Source organism: Carassius carassius, chromosome 29 (assembly GCF_963082965.1).
Source record: "Carassius carassius chromosome 29, fCarCar2.1, whole genome shotgun sequence".
NCBI lineage: Eukaryota > Metazoa > Chordata > Actinopteri > Cypriniformes > Cyprinidae > Carassius > Carassius carassius.
Window position 1 is genome coordinate 13,301,443 of NC_081783.1, and position 26,891 is coordinate 13,328,333.

At 35.7% G+C, this 26,891-nt stretch overlaps 1 protein-coding gene across 1 annotated transcript in view; it reads left to right on the forward strand.

The window, feature by feature from the left end:
• Positions 1–2,341: 2,341 nt before the first annotated feature.
• Positions 2,342–26,891, forward strand: part of LOC132109654 (leucine-rich repeat and immunoglobulin-like domain-containing nogo receptor-interacting protein 2) — a 383,416-nt gene continuing 358,866 nt past the window's right edge. Inside the window, exon 1 of the mRNA XM_059515916.1 lies at positions 2,342–2,403. The gene's annotated coding sequence lies outside the window, so the exon portion shown is untranslated. The remainder of the gene's footprint in view (positions 2,404–26,891) is intronic.

The window sequence follows — 26,891 nt, forward strand, 5'->3', positions numbered from 1 at the left end:
TATCCATATAAATATTTATTTTATAATAAAATAATAACTTGGTGTGAAATGACTGGTTGTGAAAATAATAATTGGCTGCAACTGGCACATAAACAAGAGCACATTTTAAAAGACAGTTAAAAAACCTGACAGAATCTCCCGAGTTAAATGGTAAATTGTGCAATCTCAGAAAGCATTGAAAAACTATCATATGCCTTGACTGATTTCGAGAGAGGAAGGTAAGAAGGATAGGATAGAGAAGAATAGGGAAAATTACACCCTTAAAGGGGTCATATGGCGTTGCTAAAAAAGAACATTATTTTGTGTATTTGGTGTAATTAAATGTGTTTATTGTTTCTCCTCTATGCCGTGCCTTTCTGAAACACGTCAATTTTTACATCGTTCTGAAAAGCAAGGTGTATGCTGATTGGCCAGCTATCTAGTGCGTTGTGATTGGCCGAATACCTCAAGCGTGTGACAGAAATGTTACGCACCTTACCATACTGTGATGCCATGTCCCAGAACCATGAGACAAAGCCAATGAATCCCAATACAAATTAGGCATTCATAGGATCCAGTGGGGACATAATTACTGGTTATAATAACTTACTGTGTTTTTAACTTACTGTCCCTTTTTAAGAGAAGTCGTGGCCTAAAGGTTAGAGTCGGACTCTAAATCGAAGGGTTGTGAGTTCAAGTCTCGAGCCGGCAGGAATTGTGGGTGGGGGGAGTGCATGTACAGTTCTCTCTCCACCTTCAATACCACGACTTAGGTTCCCTTGAGCAAGACATCGAACCCCCAACTGCTCCCCGGGCACCGCAGCATAAATGGCTGCCCACTGCTCCGGGTGTGTGTTCACAGTGTGTGTGTTCACTGCCCTGTGTGTGTACACTTCGGATGGGTTAAATGCAGAGCACAAATTCCGAGTATGGGTCACCATACTTGGCTGAATGTCACGTCACTTTTTATGCATTGCATTGCATCGTGCCCTGTAAACATAAAACCATGTCTGCATTTGTCATTGGAAAAACGAAAAACAACAAGTGCTACTCTACTCTGCTCAAAACTCACGTTGGAATCATTAGTGGCAAATCCTTTAAATACGAAAACGTACTTACATGCTGTGAGTCAGAATTATTTGTCAGAAGACCAGCATTGTAGGCTACTCTCCCAGGAAACAGTCCTCGTCCTCCATAAAATGCATTGCACACACAAAAATATTTGGTTTGAACTGTTCTGGAACAGTGTTATAAATACAACTTAACCACTGATTTCTAGTTGTGCACCCTTTTGGAAGAACAAACAAAGTAGTTTCGCTTTCCACAATGAAACACACAGCATCTCCATGACATGGCGGTGGTGGCAGAAGTAACAATACAGCAATAATAAAAGTTACACCTTCTTTCTTTGCGTGAACATTTTGGCTGTGTTATGCAAATCTTCCCAGACAGTGACGTAGACATTTGAGGGTGTGTTTAAATGAAGCGTTTTAGGAGAGCGTGGACAAGTCTTAACTTCTATAATGAATATCTCTTTGGGTTTGAGACTTAGTCTTTGCAACATTAATAATAATAATAATAATAATTCATTAAATTTTTTTATAGAGCGCTTTTCTAGGCACGCAAAATGCTTTACATCGTAAGGGATCTTATCTATTCACGAACACCTTGCAATACTCCAAAGAGAAAGAAAAACTTGAAATCACATCATATGACCCCTTTAACCAATCTTAAAGTTCCGATAATATTTATTTTAGATGTTAATGACAGTTATGCTTTTAAAATTTTCGCTGAAGAAGAGACATACTACAGTAACAAAGCAAAACCAACAGTCTTGTCCTGCTAGATTAAGTGCTCCTAAAATCAATGATAAATGCTTGTTTGAGGATTTTTGCAAAATAATTATGAATAACAACCAGCTGCACTAACCTAGTGGCACAGGTTAATTCAACATAGAAAAGTAAACAAAGCTAACAGCACAGAAAAATCGGTAAACAACACAATAATATGAATAACATTATATTAACCTACATATCAGTAACAATACCAATTATATATTGACATAAAAATATCTTTAAATTTGCTCACAACAGTTCCAATGCAGAACTGGCAGACCTGTTCTTTGCCTGACAAATCACATGACTTGCTCACCCAAAATAGTTATTTGTGTATCAGTTTGACTTCATTTTATTTAAGTTTAAGGGAGAGAAGAAGAAGAAGACGACTCATAATACTCAGAGACCATATATCAAAATTAAAATCATGAAATATGCTACAAACGGCCAATGTTGCACATTACCTTTAATACAGGAAGTAGTTTGCATTTGATCTGACGTGGTGTTCTGAGATGAATGGGATTACCTTGAAATAAGAAGATTCATCTGCCAATTGTGAAGCATTCCTCAGCTTTAGAGAGAAAGTATGGTGAGTAGCTATTTAATGAATCTCTCATTTGCTGTGTGTTCTAGGCCTGCTGTGCTGTTTGTAGTGTCTGCTACTCTGGTTTGATATTTGTCTGTTTGTAAAGACGTTTTTGATTGCTATAGTGTAGTCCTTATATCTGCTTTTGGTACCCTCTGTGGTTTTGATAACATACAAATATATTTTGTCTGTTTGTGCTTCTCTAGCTTAAAATGTCTGTGTATTCAACTGGTCAAGGTTCTAGTAGTTAGCATCAGCCAGCTAGCCCCTGATGGTTTATGCTATAACTACAAGATGTGGACGAAATAATTTTTTGCTGATCATTATTCTAATTTATTTATTTCGGCAAGTAATACATAACTGTATCTATTTTTTTAACAAGTTTCTAAATTTTTAAATACTGATTTTAATAATAGCAGCTTACTACTTCTAACAATGATAATTTCAGAATTGATTAGAAATTGTTATTATTAAGGTTCATTTTAGTTAATCTAATTCTTCATCAACATTTTATTTTAAAGCAATAAGTAATTGTTCAGCTTTGTTATAGTTAACATTTTATTTAATTGTTCTGCTAGTTTATTAGAGAATAATCACAGTAGAATCACTTTTTAAAGCAAAACTAAAACCCCATCTCCTTTTGGAAGGCTAATTATAATTTGAGTCTAAATTAGGCTTTTCTTTTGTTTGTGTTATATTTTAGTTCTGTGCTGTTGTACTTATTCTAGCTTTTTTAGTTAACAGTGTTCAACACAATCATGGTCAACTATTGTTGTTGTTGTTGTGTGTGTGTGTGCTTTTTAAATAAAAGGAGACTGAGATTATAAAAGACAGTCATCGTAAGTCACTATTTTAAGGATTTTGTTTTTATGTGTGTGTGCATACAGATTTGCACTGAATAACTCCAAAATAACCTCTGATTCTGCAGCCAGTCAGTTACACACAAGTTACACACAGTTACATTACACAAGTTGATGTACAGACGTGGCTCCTGAGCCGATAAGGTAGGGGCAGTGAAATCGCAGCAAAGCTAATTAGCCAACAAAATTGGGCGGTAGTCCATATCTCTCGGCTCCAGAGAAGCCAATCTCTTTGGGCCCCAAGGGTGCAAACTCGCTGCCTGAGCTGCCTGACATGGGTTGCATTGATAGCTAAAAGGGTTCAAGTGATTTCCAAGTGAAGTAAAAAGGCAGAGAAAGAGAAAGAGGGGAAAATGTCTGGAAGTCTCTTACCAAGCAGCCAGCTAGCTTAATGTGTAATGCAAAACAGTTTCTGATTCTTGCATGGCTTTTCGTTTTTTGTGGAGTATGTAAAATGACAAATATTAGCATGGCAAATTTGAACTATTTTGAATATGAGCACTTGTAACCATTAGACCAGTATGACCTTGAAAATACTGTAAGCTATGCAATCAATGCCCAGGCAGCAGCCTGTGGAAACTATGGTGTGGAATGGATATGTTATCAATCACTGTGATCTTGACCTTTCTCCCTTTAACACTGGCTTTGAAAGAGCAGGAATTTATTGGCTCTGTGATGGATAAAGTTACATGCAGCCAACAGACATGAGGTATTGACAGGAGTTACATGATGCTGATTATGATTGCAGATGTGAACACTGCCCATGTCAATGTCATTTGCAATAACCTTCCGCCACACTCTGTGTTCATGTTGTAGATAGCTTAAATGCAATTTCATGCATATTTATTATTCAGTAATGCCAGCTAAGCGCTTCATTTTATTTTGCAGTAAAGCTCATCAGCAGCACGGTAACTCCACTGTTGAATTTTTAGATGTGTGTTCCAATTAAACGAAAGTCACATTGGAAACACACAGACAAAACATAATCTTAGATTAGCCAGTGTAGATGAACTGCAGTAGAGAGTGTTGCGTTTTGAGGAATGGTGAGCTACAACCAGAATAATTGGATTGTGGCAGGCTCAGAGGCATAATGCCAATGATTTCCAAGGCTCTTCTTTATTTGTATTTCTTTATTTATTATAATTTTTTAAATATTTTTCATAATCAGACATTTGTATTTCTAAAACTTCATGGTTGAGCCAAAATCAATCCTTTGATCACCTTCCTGAAAATGGCGTAACAATGTAGTTGATAAACAATGTTGACAGGAGAGCCACAGTACCATTTATTAAGGATTGGCCCAGTGGTGAAATATGGCTGATGTTAGAAGCTATTTATGATTTCCATGATGCTGAAAAAGGACAAAATCAAATCAAGCTATAAAAGTATAATTAACAGTATAATGGTGACTGTCACATAACTTGATAAATTTTAGATCAATAAATCAAAAGTAGGGCTGTGCAGTCTGTATGTCCTGCATGAATGAGCAGCACTGTATAACTTGAAGAAATTGCGACAGATTTATTACTACTGTAGAATGTAATTCTCAAAAGTAGTAGCATATTAGTAGTAGTAATTATAACAATAATAAAATTATTAAAACTAAGGAACATCATTTTTAAATAGACCTCTGTTGTCTATTTACTTTTTGTTTGCAAAAAAGTAAAAAATAAATAAAAATGAACAATATATATATGTGTGTTTATTAAATTGTTCATGTTTTATGTCTTTGTTTAATTTTTGATTGGAGATTTGAATTGACAATACAGAAAAACATCTCGAGACACTGCGTCCTTTAGGGGTCGCTATGGGTAACACCTCATCATGACCCGTGTCTGAAGCATACATTGAAAAAACACCAACAAGTTGGCCAGCAACAGCCCCTGACATCACTACTGGTGCGACTAGAAAACAGCAACAAGGGATTTTTAGCAACAAGGGATATCCAGGTGACCAGGAATCCCCTCAGGGCGACCCGGTCGGACATCCAGTTTTACAATAATGAGGGGAGTGATGCTTGAAAGTGTGTTACTAGAGACACACTGGTTGAGTGGAGCCCAAGGTACCGGGGTCTAACCAACTCAGAGAAAGGGAATGAAGCTGAGCGCATAACCCTTACCATACAGGATTTCATTAGGTGTGCAAAATCTTGCCACCTATGTGGATTTTAGAAAGTGCGCAAAGTGTTCAACGTGCACACTTACCACCATGTAGATTTCAGAAAGTACACAGAGCTTAGCGTGTGAACTTAAAGATACCCAAGCATCACAGAGGTGCTGAACCGAACGGGAGAGGAAAGCTCAAATACAACCCTCTATGGTGAGGGGAGCACTGCCTGAGACAGCATTACACAAGAAAATTATCGCAAATGCCACCTATGCTTCCCACTCCATGCATCAGCAAGAAGGGATATACCAGTGAACAGGAAGCCCCTCAGGGCGACCTGGCTGGACATCCAGGAAATACTTGCAGTTCCATGCTGGGGACCTGATAATCAAGAAGGCTCCCGCAGAAGCCTATGACCTGGCCGCATGATCCAGGCAGTATGACGCCGGAACCAGGGCTATCATACCAGCTGGACATAATATAGACGAGTGTTTAGGAAACACTGCAAGTTGAGCACCAGGTTCTGAATCCAGCCAAGGGGGAACCCAGCCTACCCTAGATGAGACAGAAACCCACAGGTCCCGGAAGAATCTCACGGAGGATTAATACACACATGACCAAAAGCAAATTAATTATATATATATATATATATATATATATATATATATATATATATATATATATATATATATATATATATATATTATTATATATTATTATTATTATTAATTTATTGAAGCTAATAAAAAATGCTAAATTTAACCAACCATAAATATATAAAATTTTCTAGGGCCTGATTATTCTATGATATTTTAAAGACATGAATTCAACTGGCGGCGTCCCATAACATGTCATCTGCCCTGTGTGTGTAATTTTCCAGAACTTTGTATGTGGATGTTTTTATATAGCATGCATAATATATGTAAATATATGCTTCAGGCCTGACAACTTAGACATTACTTGCTTTAATGTATGCTCACCAAAATCCCTTGAAAAAACTCACTGTAAAGGGGAACGTTGTGACAGCAATGCACAGAGACAGCCACACACACGTTAACTAGTTGGCCATGTATATTTCAGCAATGCAGGGCAACACAAAAGAGAATTTAAAGTGGCAGAAATGAACACACTTATTTCCAATCCAACTGGGTGCAGTTACACCAGGACACACATAGTTCCAGAGCCGGTGTTAACTCGTGTCAGGGGAGTGACTCTTTGTGTATGCACTTTAGAGATGTGGATAGCAACACAAGAGACATAAAAGACAGGCTTCATTTCTGCTTTGTTTCCTTCCATTTCCACATAAATATACTTCAAACTTAAACTGGGTGAGAAGCATCCTGTCTCAACCCCAGTCTCTTTGTATTTTCATATTCCCTTCATGAAATTTTTAAACCAGCTCAACAATGCCTGAAGACTCAGCCTACCATAAAAGCATAAGAAAACATGCTCGAGGACTTTGAAAGAAACCGTATGAAGGGATCAAAAGAGAGGAAACATTTTACAGCTTCATTCAGTATCCGTTTTATATATATGTTGTCTTTTGAGGCAGTGTGACTACAGCAAGTACTCAATTATATCAATAAATAAATTGGAAATTAAATACAATACAAAACAATACACACATCCTAATGCACAAAATGGAATGCTTAGATTCAAAAAGGATTTTTATATTTTTAAATGTATTAAAATAAAGGCTATTTTTAATATTTTGTGTATGTATATTTTAATACATATTAAAATGCAAAATTCCAAATATTGATTAAAAACCATTCAGAGAACTTAACCCTTGTTGAAAGAAACCTTATACAGCATATGTACTTCTCTGTTTAATCGAGCGCAGTGTTAGCTCAGTCAGGCCACGGAGGCAAAGGCTGTGACCAGCTGATGCGGTCAGCTGTCATCGCTCCAATCACTACCACTCTCCTATTAGACACGGGACATATATATGTGGCACCACTGCTCGGTAAGCATGCTCAAACGGCTCACAACCCTCCCTCCGTCCCCATTATAAGCATGAGCATATTACTGTGCACCTTCTGGTTGTCGTCTTCTTTGTTTCAGATCACTAAGACTTTCAAGTCTTAGCGGGCATGGACCTCACTACTGAGAGACACTCATCTTCATAACCAGGCTACAGGATAGACGTCCCACTGTCACATCTACATGATTATCACTGTTTGCTTTAAAGACATTATTAAGAGTCTTAATCATCCTTCGAATGAGACGTTAAACCGAGGTCCTGACTCTCTGTGGTCTTTAAAAATCCCAGGATGTCTTTCGAAAAGAGTAGGGGTGTGACCTTGGCATCCTGGCTAAATTTGCCCATTGGCCTCATGGCCTCCTAACAATCCCCATACCTGCTGATTTGCCTCATCACTCTGTCTCCTCTCCACCAGTAAGCTGGTGTGTGGTGGGCGTTCTGGCGCACTATGGCTGCCGTCGCATCATCCAGGTGGATGCTGCACACTGGTGGTGGATGAGGAGATACCCCTGACAATGTAAAGTGCTTTGAGTGCCTAGAAAAACGCTATATAAATGTAAGGAATTATAATAATAATTATTATTTTTATTAATTGTCATGTATTTCCAAGCTGATGGTTCCAGGGGGTTAATGTTTAAAGCTCTTGTATGTTCAATTATTCTGGGAGCAAGAACCCCCATAAGGAACCATACCGCCAAAGATAAATTGTGTTCAATAAACTCAAGTAAACTTGCCAAAGTGGTTCCTGTCTGAAATAGCCTTGGTTTCTGACATGGCATAAAGCAACAGATCTGTACTGTTGTCTATGATCTCAAACATCCACTCCTTATGATTTATTTTGTTACGCACTGGGAAATATTCCAGTAGCATTTATAACGTATGGTGTTCTAAAGCCATCCAGCAAACATGAAGTCACAGCAGAGTCAAACATCTTTAGAAATTCATGCCAGTGGCTTTGAGAATCTCACAGCTGTTTTGAGTCAGGTGGGAGTGCCGTGATGCACTGTAGTGATGTTGAGAGAATACTGAACTTTCGCATATGTGTATTTTTTCCAGCTGTAAGAACATTAAAGACACTAGCATTAAGGACACTGTCGTGAAATCTAAAACAAAGGATTCTGAATAATTTATTTACATACTCTGACATTTCAGTAACAGCCACCTCATTCACAGTAGTTTGTGATGATTCATATTCATTTCGGGAAAAGATTATTGAATATGCCAACTTAGACATCAGTGGGCATGTAAATGTTTCTCAATATTTTTGAGGGGAAAAAACACCTCCAAGTCTCCCTGGAGTTCTTCTGGAGATCAGCACTTCTCTCCTTAAATTCATAACTTGTTCTCTTCTGCTTTTCTACGCATGCTACTTCACTCATGGAAGACCCATGCTACTACTTTAATTACTCTAATAACTTCACACTTTGATCGAAAAGTGCATTAACTGAATAATCATTCGGCCCTCAATCCTCCTGCTTCCTCCGACATCAGCTACTTCGCCCTGCCGGTCCACATGATTAGGGAAGTGATGTGCTCTCACGCTGTATCGATAGGGTTGTTGAGCTTTCCCTTACCTTTGCCCACTTCAATCACAGGGGTGGCCAAGGAAAACCGTATTGTAGGTTATCTAAAGCCCACAAAAAAGCTTGATGGATAGTTACCAATTAATCATTTAGGGGCATAGGCTCAGCCGGGGCTTGTTCAAGTCCAAAGGAAATTAAGCATTGCCTGGCCTGCCTATTCGTCATTTAGGTCCTAATTACATACTAATGGGTCCCCATTATGTTAATAGAACACATATCCTTGGATGGCATTCCCTTCATTTAAATGATAATAAAGCGGGAAGCCATTTTATAGAGTTTTGAGCAAAGCAATAAATTAGCTAATAATTGTGTACACTTAGACTCCATGTTGTTTTGTTTTATTCAACATTTTGTTACATAAACAGCAGAGCCCGCAGGCTTTTTGTTTATTTATGGTAAACTTACCTATGTTATTTAGATTCACAGTAATTTGAGCAAATAACTGACATCTTATTAGTACTGTTAATTTAATGTATTAATTTTGGTACAAGTAATTATCTTGTTTTTTTTTATTTTTTATTTATTTATTTTTTTATAAATGCTAAGCATAACTTTATAAGAAAATAACTGTAAACAGTAAACAGTGATACGGTGAAATATTATTACACTAAGATAAGTGTTTTATATTTTTTATATATTTTAAAGTGCATTTTATTCCACTGATGAGTAAATTGCTGAATCAGCAGCCATTACTCCAGTCTTTACTGTCACACGATACCTCGTAAATCATTCTAATATGCTGATTTGATGATCAGCATTTCTTATTGTTATCTTTGTTGAAAACAGAAGTTCTTCTTCTTCTTAATATTTTTTTTGTGTAAACCATGACAACATTACAAATGTCTATAATCAAATTTCTGTAACTTTATCAATTTAATGCACCCTTGCTAAATAAATAACTTTCTTAAAAAAAAAAAAAAAAAAAAAAAATCTACTAACTTTTGAATAATAGTGTACTTATTTATTATACATTTAATTTAAAATTGATTGACAGACTTCATTTGCATGCCTTTTTTTTTATTATTATTATTTTTTGGGTTGGTTTGTTTTGTTTATTCTACTCCTCAGTCTTGGATGGCTGTGAGTGCAGAACTGTAAAGCTAAAGAAGTGTGTAATGATTGACATCCTGTTGATGTTTCGTCTGTCCTGCCCAGTCATGTCTTTCTCTCCTTTTCGCGCATGTCATACAAGGAACATCTGTGGCTCGCTCATGCTTCCGAATCCAAAATGACAACCCTGCATTGTAATGCACAGTACAGGCGCTGCAGACAGCATATGGGCTCTGGAGTCTTGACAGACTCGGATTCATGCTGTTTATTAAGTGTAATTTCAGCAAGGCATACATTAGGATTGCTTGACTCCATTAATTTGCGTTTGGTTCTCTTTACCAATTAGATTTTATTTAGTAGCCTTATTCTGAAATGAATATGGTGTGGCATTATTCAGAATTTAGTGTAATGGTTGCATATGTTGCATGAATTAGGTCACATGACACTACGCGCTCAGCAGCTCTGGTGGCACCTGCCCTGGTTTGCACCGTAGCACAGCTTGTGACCTCATTTGAAGTTAAGGAGTGAGTGAGTGAGATCCATTTTCCCTATATAACCTCATAAACCTACAGCCAATTCTCTGTGTTTATGACCAGAAGTGACAGACCAATTCTGCTTGCTCACATTAAAAAAGCATAGTCTGTCTTGTGAAAAAGAAATCAATAATTTCGCCTGCTTTTCATTTCATATGGGCTGGGGATTGAGGTCATATCCTTCCAAATAGCAATTTGTCAGAGATTTATTAGTCTTTTTCTTATAGTGACAGAACATTGAGTGAAAATATTAAATGGATGGGCCATTACCATTATTTCTATGACGTTAGCACAAATATCAAGATGGTGAAATGCTGTAAGACACGTCACTTTGAAACTGTTAAATATTTACATTTTTAAAAGAAAAAGGAGAACAGAATAATTAAAATGAAAAGATTTGCTCTAGCTCAATTCAATGTTACCTTGAGAATATGCATGTTGGCTTGGCACTGCCAAGAATGCTAACTACAGCCCTGTGTGCTAATTTATGCTGACACACACAGTCTGTCTTTTTAGTGTGCCAATGAATTCTCTTTCACTTTCCAACACAGCTTAGCAGTAGCAGAAAAAAAAAATCTATCATTACATTCAAAAGTAAAAAAAAAAAAAAAAATGCTACAAAGAGGTTTTACAGTTGAGTTACCAGACACCCTCCAAATCTAAAAGAAATCTGCTGTAAAAGAAAGAGAAGTGGACAGAGCTCCTCTTAAAAGAAAATGTATTTCCTAATGTATGAATGATCAATATATTAAACGATATAACATCATTTGAAAATATACAGAATAATATATTGTGGAAATAAGTTCATTACAATATATTGCATAATACATAAGGAATTGCCACTTTTCATGTGTTGAAAAATGTGATAGTATATTTACTTATATATATCAATATATGTAATTTTATATGCAGTTATACACTTTATAATATGTAGATAAGATATGGTACTACATATGTAAAATATATTAAACATATATTTACTAATGCAGTATACACACATGCGGAAATATATATATTTTGTATATTTAACAATCATTTATGATATACATGTTTCATATTTTTTTTTAAAAAAGAGAGTTTAGAACAGCATAAGCACACCTGCTCATACTAAACACTAACAGACTATCACTGGAGCATATATGTGCAATATATACTCAAAGGATCAAACAATGCATATTTATTTTTGTCTTAATTTCTAAATATTTTTGTATGTATCAATACATAGCCATATATTGTCAATGTATATATTGTTGAATATTGGAAAATATAAGCACTGGTTTCCAATATATGGAAAGGTATTATGTATATTGCATTATATTTTGCAGTATATTCCCATATATTTTTTTTATAAGGGTCACAAGGATAATTATCAAGATTATGCACCATTTCAAGAGTGCTAATTAAATAAGTCATTTCACGTAATTGACTATGTGAACATCTTTGCTAAGGTCAGATTTTCTTGCAAAAAAATTATTGTTGGAAAATTTCCAAATCACTCTAGGATTTGGTAACATTTTGCAGTGTTTGACCGGTGAGTACAAGCCCTCTTGGAGCACTGGCTGAATATGTAATAATGGCTAATTAATTACTTATTAGGCAATTTAGCTGATGCTTTTAAAATGGCTTCAAGTACTTGAAGCAAGAAACTTATTTCCACAGCCCTGGGGTTAATTGTTTCTCTTAAGGACACAGTGAAAGTGGTTCGTGGGTCAGTAAGTCATGAGGCACTTATTTTTGTCACGATCAGTGTTACTGGAAACACGAAGAGAGAACCAATTGCAGGTAAGTCATTTATTAAAGGGTAATCCAAAGGGGTAAACAGTCCAGGCAGGGGTCAAAACCAAACATAATCCAAACATGAAAACAAGACAAGAAGACAAGGCAAGGCAAGGCAAGGGCAAGACTGATTTGACGGACATGAATAACCATAAGACATTAAACAAGGACTCCGTAACACTGACTCAGACAGACCGGGTATAAATACACAGAAGGATAATGAGGGAACAGGAGACAGGTGGGGAACAATCAATTACTCAACAGGAGGAAGGTGACCAAATAAGGGAAACAGGAAGTGATAAGGTGACAGACACCGTGAGAAAGGAGGACACCTAGTGGAAACCCAGGGAACACAACCCAGACACTCTGACAATTTTGGTTACCAGCCAGGGTTATGGTTTGGTTACAGTACTTAGCATGGTACAGTTAGCCTCTTCTGGTAGATGATGTAATTACATTATTTGGTTATTTATTGGTGGCCATTTAAAATAGTAGTACTGTAAATAATAGTAGTGTGTCTGATTTGACGCAACACAAACAAACAAACAAAACAATAATAGAATACAAATGAGCAAACTTGGTAAATCTGACCCATTTGCTTCCCATCAATCACTGCTGTAGTCTCTCACTGGTTCTCAATACATCTGCCAGGCATTAGAACAATCTTTCATAATTACTCCTTTTGCTCAACAAGGCTCATTGCTCATCGAGTAGTTCGTTAGGGACTCTTTTGTGTTATGTAATGACAAGCCTGCAGCGGCCTTCATTGTTTTAATCTATAGTTTTTCAGATTTATCTTTTGCTGATTTACCTAAAAACTCAGTGTTTTGAGCCGTGCTTAGATTATTATCCCTTTATTTAGTGCTGTCATATCTCTTGTGAGTTACCTGTTCCAGATGTGCAAAATTGCCAGATAAATAACCTCAAGACAGAGGAGGGGTGGAGATGCACCTGCCATCCAAACTATGCTATATCCATCAAAGCAGAGACACTAATGAAAGTCGTCCTACAGGGATACAAAGTCCCCCACCCACCATGTGTCCACTTTTCACATAAGCATTTATTCTCTTAACTATGTCATCTGTGACATCTTGTGTAACACAATCCTTCACTCCCATTGTGAGAAATACGACACAGTCAAAATCACAAAGACATGAGGTGGGCTGGCTGCCATGTCAAATGCTGAGGTTATGTGCCTCGCTGACATTGTCAGCCTGCTCCTCATGCTAATAGAGGCGTGAGATTTGAAAGAGCTGTTGAACATTTCATTCTAAGGCTGGTTTCCTTGACCTCGTTTACTAAGAATATCAGGTGGCTGATATCTTTAAGGGTCAAGATGATTGTTTCATTAATCTTCATTTGAAAAAGAGTGTCGAGAATGGCAGCATGTGTCAGATTTAGGATAAAAGAATAATGATTATATCTATTTGGACAATTAAGAATTGGCTCGTTATTAGTTCATGAGTGTGGATTTGTTTTATTAATACGTATCATTTTATTAATAGATACTGAATGATACAAAAGGAATTTATTGAGTTGAAATGCAAAGAAATTCAAAAGGGTCAAATGCCATAATTTGATCATTCTAATACAAATGTCTATTTATATATAGAACACATAAATCCTAAATTTAAAGAAGTCCAAGTTTTTTAATGTATTCTAATGAAATGTTCAATTCGTGAAACATTTGTGGAAACCGCTTTCATGCAGAAATTGCTGGTAAATTTCACAATTAATTACAAAGGGACCGCAAGTAACACATTGAATTAAATGTGAAATTTTGACATAAAAAGACTAATAGTATTGTCTTACTCATATAGTCTGTTTTATTTATTTATTTATTATTTTACTGTATGGATGAATGCCATTTCAAACACTGATTAGTACTGTCAGATAATGTGTCTAAAAGAGCCCAGTTTGATTTATGCTATCAAACTGTTAATCGATTTTAAATTATTATTTATTAGAATTATTATTTATTATTTAAACTAATAATAAACATACAGTACAATTAATTTCTTTGCATATTATTATTTTATTTATTTAATAAACTCAACTTTAAATCACTATTTTGCATCTGTTTTACCACTTTGGGTCAAATTCAGGAAAGGAATTCTCTATTTGATTCTAAATGGAACACAGCCCCGTCTCATATAAAATATTAGAATGTCTAATTGTAGTGAAAACTTTTCCATATTTAATGACAATACAAAAATCCTCCCATTTCATTGCTTCTTTTTAAATGGCATGAAAGTGAACAAGACATTCAACCCCAGCTTGCTCCAGGTGGACTGTAGTCTGCAATATGACACATAACTAAAGTAAGTTTGCATGAATTGACCACACACAGTGGATATACTGTATGACATAAATCTGCATGTAGGATTTTTTTTTTCTCTCTCTCTTTCAGATCACTGTCCTAATTTTAATTTCTCAGGGCAATTCATCCCAGCTTGGTTGAAAACCGCTTTAGTAAAATTTCTAGCCACTGTTTATTTAGATGCCAAACATGAAGGGCTATATGAATGTAAGGATTCAGCTGCTTTTGGTTCAGACCCAAAAAAATATTTGGTCTTGTAAGAAACTTAAATTTTGACATGTCACTTCAATCACCTGAAAATCAAATCCTGGGCCAGCCCAAATTGTCTGTCATCGCTGTATAGTTTAATCTATGACATAAGCTGGAAATGACATTTTTATTCCTTTATAAAAATAATACCACAATTTGGCATCACTCATCCTGACGGCCCCAAAATTGCCTTCAGTTAATGCCGCATTACTGCTGCTGAGGGAGCAGGTTTAAATGTCAGAGACTGGGATTGTCTTTCGAGCAAAAGGGCTGTAAGATGACAACAGAAAATGTCACACCATCTTACTGCTTTCATAACTGGAAGAGTTAAAGTGCATTCAGTGTATTTTCATGGAGAAAACAGGAATTGCTTGAAGAGAGCATTACCATATGTGGCAAGATGATACATGTACAATACAGCAATAACAAGATTCTTCCTTTGATAAAATATTTTGAATTCATATATTGCCCCTGTGAAAGACATTTTCAATGCATAATAATGAGAGGATCTGCGTAAGTTGATTTGGCATTCTTTTGATTTACACTTTCAAATTAGAAAAGAAATCAGAAAAAAATGAACTGGTAGTGAAATGCAAAATCCAAAGAAATTATTCAGTCTATTGTTATTTAATTGTTTTATTAATATTATGAATAATAATAACACTAAAATTTTTGTATTTATTATTATTATTATTATTATTATTATTATTATACATATATATACATATATGCAAATTATATATATATATATATATATATATATATATATATATATATATATATATATATATATATATATATATATATATATATATATATACAGTGTGTTAATTATTTTCAAAAATAATTAGACATTTCTTAATGGAAATTGTTTCAAAGTAAATCTTACTATTTTACTCAGTGTGGGAGGTTGCATTAGCTATTTTACGTTACAAGGACTTGATGCACGTGGCTGTTTTTATTTGGCTTGGTCCCCAAATGATTCATGTTTTCCTTCTCTATCCTTGTGGACGGGGTGATAATTTGCATTGGATTAGCATCTGTTGGTTAATCACTAAGGTCCGTGCATTTCCAGTTGAGCGGTCTCCAAGTCACAGTCATTTATCAGAACCGCATTTGGATGCGGCTTGGATGAGAGGTGATTTCTGTGCTCTCCCCAGACTACTGGACTCCATGTATCTATGCCCAGAACAAATATCTGTGTCACTTAACTTCTAGCACTGCTGTCCAAAGCTAGTAGGGGAATGCAGGGAAGGGAGGAGGGAGGCCATGCAGGGAGCAATGGATTAGTGCTTTGATTCTCTACAGCCCTTAAGCGAGAGCAGTTAATCTAGCCAGGCGTCATTAAGTTTTAAGCGAGTTTTATGTAATGAGCAGAGTTGTCCTTTTTAGAGCCATTAATGAGGCCAATCAACACATTTGTGATCATGATTTAGAGTAATTAGGAACAATTCATCTCACACTTTTGTTGGATCCAAGTTAAGCTTTAATTGTTTCATTCATTTTATTCCTTCTCTAAATTCATTAGAGACTGCATACTTATAAGGGTATATCAGTAACAACTACCCTGACTTTGTTAGTGTAATGAAACTATTGTTTGCTAGAATGGTGCAAATGTTTAAAATCTCACTGAATACTCTTTGTGTTATAGTGTTGTGCACTTTGAATAAAACTGTTATAATTAAGGCAATTGGTCGATTAAAGGTATACATTAAACGTGAAGAGTTTGGTTTTAAAACGTTACAGACAAAATCAGTATTGTATATGGTCGGTATCGATAAGTAGGCCTACATTAAAAATTTTACGCAAAATGTGATATGTAGATTTATATATTGTTTACTTAGTTATTTAGTGGGTTAGTTAGTATGGAAGTAATATTAGGGAAATGTATTTATTTTATAAAACATACCCTTTTATTTTATTTTATTTTATTTTATATTCTCTATACTAAATAACGTTATTTATTATTCATGTTGGGTTGATTTTGATTGAGCATTATACAGTAATTTGTATAATATATACAGTTTAATATATACATTCAATTGTTTTATGGTTTGTATACATTTATTTGTTTAATGCTAATATAACTGTCAGCACTTATCAGTGTTTCTGATTAAACACTTTTGATTAGAACTTTAGTAGTCTGAGGCTGAATAAAATAAACAATACACGAATGCATACAGACAGACAGATGCATTAGTGCAGATGGGAAATAAAGGAAGTTATAGGGCTTGGAATTTAATGTGCACTTGCCCGGTGCGGAAATTATGAATTGTGTTTAAGAGTTTGAGTGAACATTCAATAAGTGGTGTATATTAAGTGAACGTGTCCTCACATTTTTTTCTTCTCACCAGCCTCACTTTCTCAAGACACAGATGAAGCCATTTCTGCACAATTTTGCATGAAATCAGCACTGATTGCATCAACATTCAGTCAAAGCAGATGTCATTCAACCTTTTCACAACCCAAGTGGTTAAAATTGACCCTCAAGATCATATGCTTAGCCCTTGTCCTTTAATAGACTGGTTTTGACATTTGCAGAGTGAAAATGTGATTTTCAAAGGCACATTTGAGCACCCTGTGGTCTCTGCTCCTTGCAAGTTATTCACAGGAAAGTATTAGACTTGTATGCAGATTTGTCTTTATTTAGCATCTCTTTTGTTTAAACGATATACCGCTGGAGCATACTGTTGCAGTGAATCAGGTGATTGAGACATATAACACCCATTTGCAAAATGTCACAGCTAGCAGGTGTATGATCAAACATCCTTAACATCACAAAGGTTTGGGAGAGATAAAATAATTTCTGTCTCTGTTGGTTTGGTTACTTGTTATTTAGCAGACACTCTTTGTACAAAGTGACTTATTGCATGAACAATCCCCATGTTGGTTATGCCATGTTATAGAGTATCATTATAAAATCTCATCCTTTTCATTTGCCATCCCCAAAACACTGTGCACAAATTAAACGTCCATAATGTGAAGGCTGAAGTAGCGGGATGCCTATAACTCACACAAAACACCCATTAAACATCCACTTTTTTTTTTCTTTTTCGCCTGTCACCTGGCGTATAAGTTCACCATTAACTTGTCCACGTTTGGCAGGCAGCCATCTTTCTTTTTACGCTCTCATCTGATTTTTATCAGCCTCTTCCCACTGGCCTTCATTAGTCACAACCAGCTTTTGTATATAAAATGCAAAATTCAAAAACCATATCTTTTGGATGATGATCGTGCTGATGCTTGTTCATTCAAATTCCCAAAAAACAAAAATTCCGAGTACTCAAATATAATCAATGGTTTTTGAAACACTCTGCAGACAAGACTTTGTTTTGTCTGCTGAATGAGTTGCCAGATCTCCCACAGAGATTCTGATGGTCTAGATCAAAGTGTGACCTGGCAACACTGTATGCCCATCCATGAGAGGGAGAGGAAGGAAGAAGAGTGACCAGATTTTGGATTTATTTAAATTGCTGGAAAGGGACAATGTTCAAATCAAATTGCTGAGAAATACTTTTACCTTTTTTAAAGAAAACAGCCCAACACTTTGAAAGCCTCAGAGAAAAGGAACCTGTAAAGATGTCAAAGAAAAGTACTAAAATAATGTTGAAAGGAAACTAAAGCAGTACTTTTATCTAGAAATAGAGTTATACATTGGTTGAACCTGACAGAACTTAATGCAAGTATTTTATCATTGTCGTTTAAATGCAATATTAAAAAGAGGTCTTCCCATTAGCAAATGGTATCCGTGAAGTATGCTACTGTCACACTGCGTTTTTAGATGTTTGTTGTGAAGGATGTTCTCATATAAACATGCTACCGTGGAGAATAAGTGTTGTAGATTGCATGTTACATTTGTTTTTGATGGTAACTGGATCAATCTGACAGAAAGAGATTTCATTTCTACTCTTTTGACTTGGCATGAGATTCTTCAGCTCTGGTCATTTCACGTACAAACCATTTGTGCTACATATATTTGATTATGTTTGAATTCATCATTTCGCAAATGAAAAAGAAATAACTTTTCAGTTATATTAAACTGAATTTGAAAAATGTCAGTTAGAAATTAATGGTTGGATCATCTCAGGCTTTATACTGACAAATGAGGGTGGTGAGCGGTCTGTCAAACCCTGTTCCAATAAAACTAAAATGGACACGCTCTGCAGCAAATAGACAAAGGGAATGTCAGCTCCAGAACACGTGCGTCATTTTTGATATGCTACGTCTTTTGAATTACTTTATCTTAAATAAATCAATAAATATGAATATGGTATTTTTTTTAATTTATCCTGAAGTCTATACCAGGCTTTTAGGAATATTGTCCGGTCAAATTATATTTCCTGTATTAAGAATAGAATGCTGCTAAAATGATAATTTGCAAGTTAAGTATCATTATATATTATGAACGATCATGAACAAGGTAACTTTAAGTTAAAAGGCAAATTTATGTTAACCTAGACTAATAAAGTAATATGAATTTGCTGTAACAAAAAGTCAAACTGTAATGATATCAAGGAGGTGAGGAAGCAAGTGCGAGTTTATAACATTTATTAAATGACAAAACAAAAAATGAACATGAAGACAGGAGGTACGGGGAATCTTGAAGGTCAGGGAGATATCCGGGAAGAGGCAAAGCTCACGGGTGATCCAAGGTGTGATGGTGAGTTGGCAGCAGGAGAGTGTGACACAGGAACTGCGGGGGAAGAGCCGTAAGGTGAGTGGTGAGATCCGGGGATGATGAGGAGTGGACGGGGTTCCTGAGACAGGACAATCCAACGACGAGAGCTTTCTGACCCTCCATTGACAGCAAAACTGAAATGTTTCCAGACCCAGGAATGTAGTAAGGACATCGATGAAACAGTCCATGTAACATCAGTGGCTCATCTTTAATTTTGCGAAGCTACGAGAATACTATTTTGTCCTCAAAGAAAACAAAAATTAACAATTTATTCAACAATTCTTCTCCCTGAGATTTTGGAAATTATCAATGCACATGCGCATATTCCCCAGAATGTAATCAGCGCTGTCTACGTTCAGCATGCACACTTTCTCATGAACATAAACAAAGCTGATTACGTAAAGTGGACATGTGTTGTGTTACTCTCCAAAATGGCAGAATACACTATCTCAAGGAGAAGAGATCTTAAAGGTATAGACCGACATGAAGGTGAGTAATTAATGACAGAATTTTCATTTTTGGGTGAACTAACCCTTTAAAGGTCCCATATTGTCAAAGTTGAAATTTCCTGGCTTTTTTCACGATAACAGAGGTCTAGGGGCTATTTAACTACCATATAAGTTTCAAAACAGTCAGTCCACAGTAAATGCACAGCCTGCTTAAAATAGCTGTAATTTTTCACAAACTGTTGTGACTTCTGTAAAAAGTTGATGTCAGAACTACACAGTAACCTCCTTCAATAACCACCCCGAGCATTGCACACCATCCCACTCTCCTTTTGTCAAACCCCCAGACAACATCGCGTCTGTGCCATTGCTGAGCATTGAGCAACAACAGCATTGAAACTTGTCGAAAAGGTTAACTTTAACCATGAAACCAGATCGGCCGACCTGTAACGATACACTATCACTCAAAGGATGGATGATCTGACAGGATTGTTACTATGAGGTGGATCACAACGTGTTTAGTAAAGACAAACTCATCTTATTAAACTCACCTTTAACTAACAATCAAGTGTGTTTCTTCAATGTTTATTCACCAGTTCAAATATTCGCCACAAAGGCATTTTCGTTTCTTTTCTTTTTTTTTTTTTTTATTAGAGAGTGGGGAATGGAGAAGCACCTAAAAATATATTATAAAGTTTGCCATGAAAAATGTTTATGTTAATGTTTAATATTTTATATTACAACATTCTGAGAGACATAACACATCACTTCATAGTAAGGAATGACACAGATACCAGTCCCCATCCTACAGTTATTCAATTCTAATCGAGTTCATTAGTATATCTCTACAAGGAAATGGAATAACCTGGGGGAATTTTATTACTTGACAAACATTGTTTGAGTTATCAAGCTCAATAGAAGCCATCTCAGAATGATAGCAAAGGAAAATGTGCCAGACTTAAGCAGAGTCTGTTTTCATTTCCCTCAGCAATGATGCCGACTCTGACCTGAGGACTAACCCACCTGTCTGGCTTTTGAAGTGCCAAACATCTTCACTCTGTCCACACACATATAAAAGGAAGAAGACGAGAACATGAGAGGAGGAAAAGGTCATGTGGCATTGAAAGAAATGAGTTCAGCACGCAGTATGCTCAGTCTAAACTCTGATCTAATATGCTCTTTCTGTCTGCTCAAACTTCCACCCTCATCGGTCGCTCTCTACACGCATTCCCGCAAATCTCCCGTCTCACTATAGCAACCTGATCCCCATTACAGCTTCCCACCTTGTTAAGCAGACAATTTAATGCTCTGGGCCACGAATGACAGGCGCCAGGAAAGATTCCTCATGGCTTCCCGTGACTCACAAGTCTTGATGTTTTTCCATTGATACTGGTCGTTTTGTATCTTCCATTGAACATTGTGATGTGATATTGTAAATGTTGTTTTTCCTTTCATTGTGGTATCTGAATTACTTGATTAAGTTGCTTTTATTAACATGTGACTTCATGTAATTGCTTCTGGATGTGGGTGTTATGAAAGGCCAACACTTCAGAAATCACAACGACAGATATTGCTTTTGCTATGCTTTTTGGCAAAGATAAACCAATGAGAACTGTGATAAAAATAACGTTTCCTATTTGGATGGGATTATATCAGATGACAAACAGTAAACACATACATAGGTGGTTAAACACTTGTTAATTTGTTCAGTTTTTACAAAAAAAAAAAAAGTTATTCAATTATTTTAAAAAGTAAATCTTTGAAATTTAAATTCAGGGAAAAGTAGGGAATGGATCTTCTGTGGAAATGGCCTGAACTCAAGAGTGCTCATGAACCAGGTGTTTTGGGATGCTATACTTCAGGTCTCTGCACGCGCTATGGTTTGAACAGTAGATTTTGGTCTGAGCATCATCCACACATTTTCAATTACACATTTACTGTTTTAGAGTTGTCAACAAAGAGTGTTTTTAATTAAACATTATTTATAGTATGGCACTAATATTTGCAGGTACAGGTAATATTTACCACATGAACACTACTTTTTTCAGATGACTGTTTTTTTTTTCAGTCATCTCAGGGAGCCGTATAATTTGAATATGTTCCTGCTGTCGTACTTCAGAAAGCAGGTAGACTTTATTGATGTTGTATAGAACCTATAATCATCATACTGTATGTCTGAAAAATATTCCAAAGACACATTTATACAATTTCTAGTCCACATGAAAGAGCATGCAAATGTGGTTATGTAATTTTCAAGTGCAAAATGTATAGTGCAAGACTTGATTTTATCTATCAGGAATTTATTGGCTTTTGAAAAATGGCATCTACTGAATGTCATAGTTAGTGGAGGGGTTGAAAAATAAGAGGGCTTGGTAACGTCAGTTGCACAAAAAAAAAAAAAAAAAAACACTTCAGAGGCAGATTTATTACATTTTGAGCAGCCATTATTTACACTTGCAAATGTGAAGGCAAACATGAGACAGGTTTGTAAATTTATAAACGAGTAAATAAAGAAAGAAGATAACATGGAAAAAATATACTGAATATTATGTTGTTAATACCTCCAGATGCAGAATGGGTCATTTTCTGGACATGGAAGACCAAGTACACTTTGTTTCACAGTACTTTAAAGGGGTCATATGATGCTGCTGAAAAGAACATTATTATTATAAATGTGTTTATGCGGTCTGATGTTCAAAAACATATTACTTTCCACATAATGTACATTATTGTTTCTTTTTCCCCCTCCTTTCTGAAACGTGTACATTTTTTAATCAGAGATGTGCTCTGACTGGCCAGCTATCCAGTGTGTTGTGATAGTTCCCTTTTAGCAGTTCAGTCAATGTATTGTTAGGTAACTGAATAGCTCAGGATATTAGTTTATTTTGCATCAGAGGGAGTGTAAGGCATGTTTATAAACCGAATAACTTAAGTAATCTGTGGATTTAGTGCATACTGGATACACAAACCATTTCAAATGATTCAGTTTGATTTGGTGAACTGGTTCGACCGGTTCACTAAGAAGATCCAATTAAATAGAAAGATTCATTCGTGATCCGGACATCACTAAATAAGAGAAAACCAATAAAACCCATTACAGCATGGCATTTGTTGCATCTAGTTGGGACATAATTACTGATTATAATGACATACACTGTCTTTTTACATGCTGCGTAAACATAAAACCATGTCTGCATTTGTGATCTGAGAAACAACCAACAAGCTTACTCTACACTGCTCAAAACTCGTTTTTTGATTCATCATTGGCAAATTATTTAAATATAAATAACATGCTTACAAGCTGTGAGTCAGAAGCACCAGACTGTCCTTGCAATGTTTGAACTGCCCAACTTTATAGAAACAGCCTTTGTGCCACAGAAGCATTGCAGGCTACTAGTCCTCACCCTCCATTAAATACACTGCACACATCTGAACATTTGGGTTGGACTGTTCTGGACCAGTGTTAAAATACAACTTAGCCCCTGATTTCTAGTCATGTCCTCTTTTGGAAGGCCAAACAAGTAGTTTCACTTTCACAACGAAACACACAGCGACTCCACGACATGACAGCAGCAGGAACAGTGAGAATAAAAGTTACGCTTTCTTTCTTTGCGTGACTATTTGGGTGGTGTTATGCAAATCTTCCCACATAGTGACGCAGACATGTGGGGGCGTGTTAGAACAAACCATTTTAGTGGGGAGTGGTTGACTCTTTTTGGTTGTCTTTTTGGATTTGAGACTTTTGTCTTTGCAACTTTACAGATCTTCTTTATGCACCAAGAGCTTGTAACACTCCAGAAAGGAAAACTTGAAATCACATCATATGACCCCTTTAAATTCTTACAGCATTTGATTCAAACCAAGTGCTGTAGATTAAAATCCACCACCAAAGGAGGCAGACAATGATTATTTCACCACATGCTACCGGAGGCACAATTTTCATTAATGGACTTTGTTATCAAATGAACAACCATTAGGAGTCCTGTCCATGAAGGAAAATCACTGTGAAATAAGAGGATGTTTACAGGGGTTGATCTGAAGCTGATGAAGAGGAAAAAAATACCTTATTCATAAAGCTAGTCAGGCTTAAAGGATGTTAATTTGCTTACTGTTCCAGGTATTTGGGTTGCAACATGCTGTTCCAGACTACAGACTACCAAACCCTGTAGATTAAATATGGTTTAATCTTTTGTGAAAAAGTTGTGAGTTGTCATAAGTTTAAAGTTGTAAATCTATTATCCATCGATCAATCAGAAAAGTAGACGTCCTGTTATTTCTGATAAATGACATGGCTTCAACTGAGGATAGGAGCTTTAGGAGATAGATCTATTTAGCCCCAGTGTAAAAGTGTTAAAATTACCTGCCAGTATTTTGTGGAAAAGTTCAATATTTTGTATGTAGAATTGTTTTAAGGGCTCAAAAAAATTCAATGTCTTTACATTGGCATACAGAGCTTCAGATTTGCTCATGTCAATGTATATAACAGTCACACAATGTAAGTGAAAGACATGTGCTGATATATAAAGTCAGGGTAGATGGTGCATGAAAGACACTTCCGGTTGTATAGAGAGCTACAATGCTCAGAAATCATTCCAAATGTTCTCTAGGCTTCTTAAAAGAGAGTCATAACTTCACTGGGAACTCCTATTCAGTCTCTCCTTTACAGGGAAAAGGTGAAGTGTGAGCATCTAAAATGATACAGAGGTTACCATGTTAAGACAAAAATTTACAGGCATTGTACCATTTAATCTAAACTTGTGCAAGCTATTAATACATTTTTATTTTATAATATTAATACACTTGAAATGTGTGCTGAGTGGAGCAAAATTACATGGTTATATGTCCCACAGAGTCATGAATTATACTGTTAATTACTCTTATTTGGCTCAATACGCATACAGACATTGGTTTAACCAAACAAGGATTTTGAAAAAGGTAGCTGTTAGATATAAATATGTAGAGAGATCACTCTGCGTTTTTGTCAGGTCTGGTTTCATGTTTCCATAAATTTTAGTAGGCACATTTTTATTGTTTCATAAAAGATTTAATTGTCCTTGCCTGAAAAAAAAAAGTTAACTTATGTTCGGAAAATGTGGCAAAGTTTTTGCTGATTGATAATGTCAAATGATTTACAAAAAAAAAAAACTTTGAGAAACAAGCTTTACCATTTGAACATGCTGTAAAATGAGCTTTTTTTAAACAGTGTGTTCAGCTAGTGTCCAGTCTTTGCTTGAGGAAAAGTGTTTTATAAAACTGTAAGTCTGTCATCAGTCTTAAATACAAAAAAAAAAAAAACTATTTCCTCGAACCTACATACAAATCCTTGTCAGACCAACAAAATTACCCCAAATGTTGCCCCAACTAGTCAAACACAGTTGTCTGAACAAAGAATTTCATATTGTTGAAATGTTAGGGCTTTGTGAGTTCCCAGCATGCATTGCCACATGATTAAATTATTCAGTTACTGTTATATCATTATTGTTTTGACGTTAAAATATTTTTATTTGTTAATGTTTCATCATTATTGTTAATTATTTGTTGTACTGTGATGTAAAGAGCTTTTATTTTTTACATGTGTTGGTTGTCACCGTTCTTGAGGTTTGTGTGCCTAGATTTGAGGACTCGAGTATGTTCAACCACTTTTCTATTTTCTGGATATCTTAGTATTGTAAGTTGTCTTACAATGAACAAAATACAATGTTGTCTGCTTTTTAGACTAACTTATCCTTTCACATTTGTCATTTGTAAACAAACATAAATTTGATAAAGTGGTGACTTTTTAAACTTTTTTTATTCGGGAAATAGAAAAAACAATTACCTCAATGACAGTAACTGTTGTATCGGTTGCTGTGACAAGAATTTTTTTCTATTGGTAAAATAAGACAATCAGCACTTGCATGAACAAACAAATTTACATTGGCTCAACAAAGAATCAGCAGAACTAAAAATCTATGGTTGAGAAAATTAAAAAAATCTTAATGCATCAAGTTGTCTTACTTTTTTAAGTTTTCTCAACTCTTTATTTTTTACAGAGTCAGTTCTGATTACCCTTTTCAGAAAATAGATGGAAAAATAGGTATGTTTACTTTAAAGATAAACTTTAAGACCTTGACAGCACAGAGAACTCCCTTCCTTTTGGGGACTTGTGTTTTACATTTCTTCAGAAATTTTGGATTTGCTCTATTTTCACTGTTTCTTTGTCAAATGTGATTCAAGGACCTCAGTAACAATGTACTGAGCAAGAACAAGACCTTAATTCATTGCTTGTTTCTCAGTCCATACACACCTCAGCTTTAATCTTCCTCACAAAGTCTGTAACTAACGTCATTGCAGGGGAGACAGAGAAGCAAAATTGCCTCTGGATCTTGGGAACAGCAAACATTATTTCCCTCGATGTCTAAACATGTTACGGAGATGGTTTTTGTTCAACTTGGTATAGCTGAACAACAGTGGCCTTTGTCTGATTGAGGATGGTTAGCTTTTACCAGTCAACACAAAATATGAAACCCAATGGAATTTTACTCGCCCATCATTTTGTTATTTCAAAACTGTATGACTGTCTGTCTTCCAAGAACAGTGAACATGCATTGAATGTATGGTGACCACTGGTTGTCGACCTCTTAAAAAAAATGGTTGTAAAAGTTATGTTCAGGCATTGTAATAGGTGTGTGTGTGTGTGTGTGTGTGTGTGTGTGCTCTTGTTTTTGTGACATATCAGGACACAACTTTGTATAATGACATGGGCATGACACAGGTATTACAAGGAGAGGGTGACTTATGAGGACATAACCCATGACCCCCTTTTTCAAAATGCTTATAAACCATACAGAATGAGTTTATATATATATATATATATATATATATATATATATATATATATATATATATATATATATATATATTAGG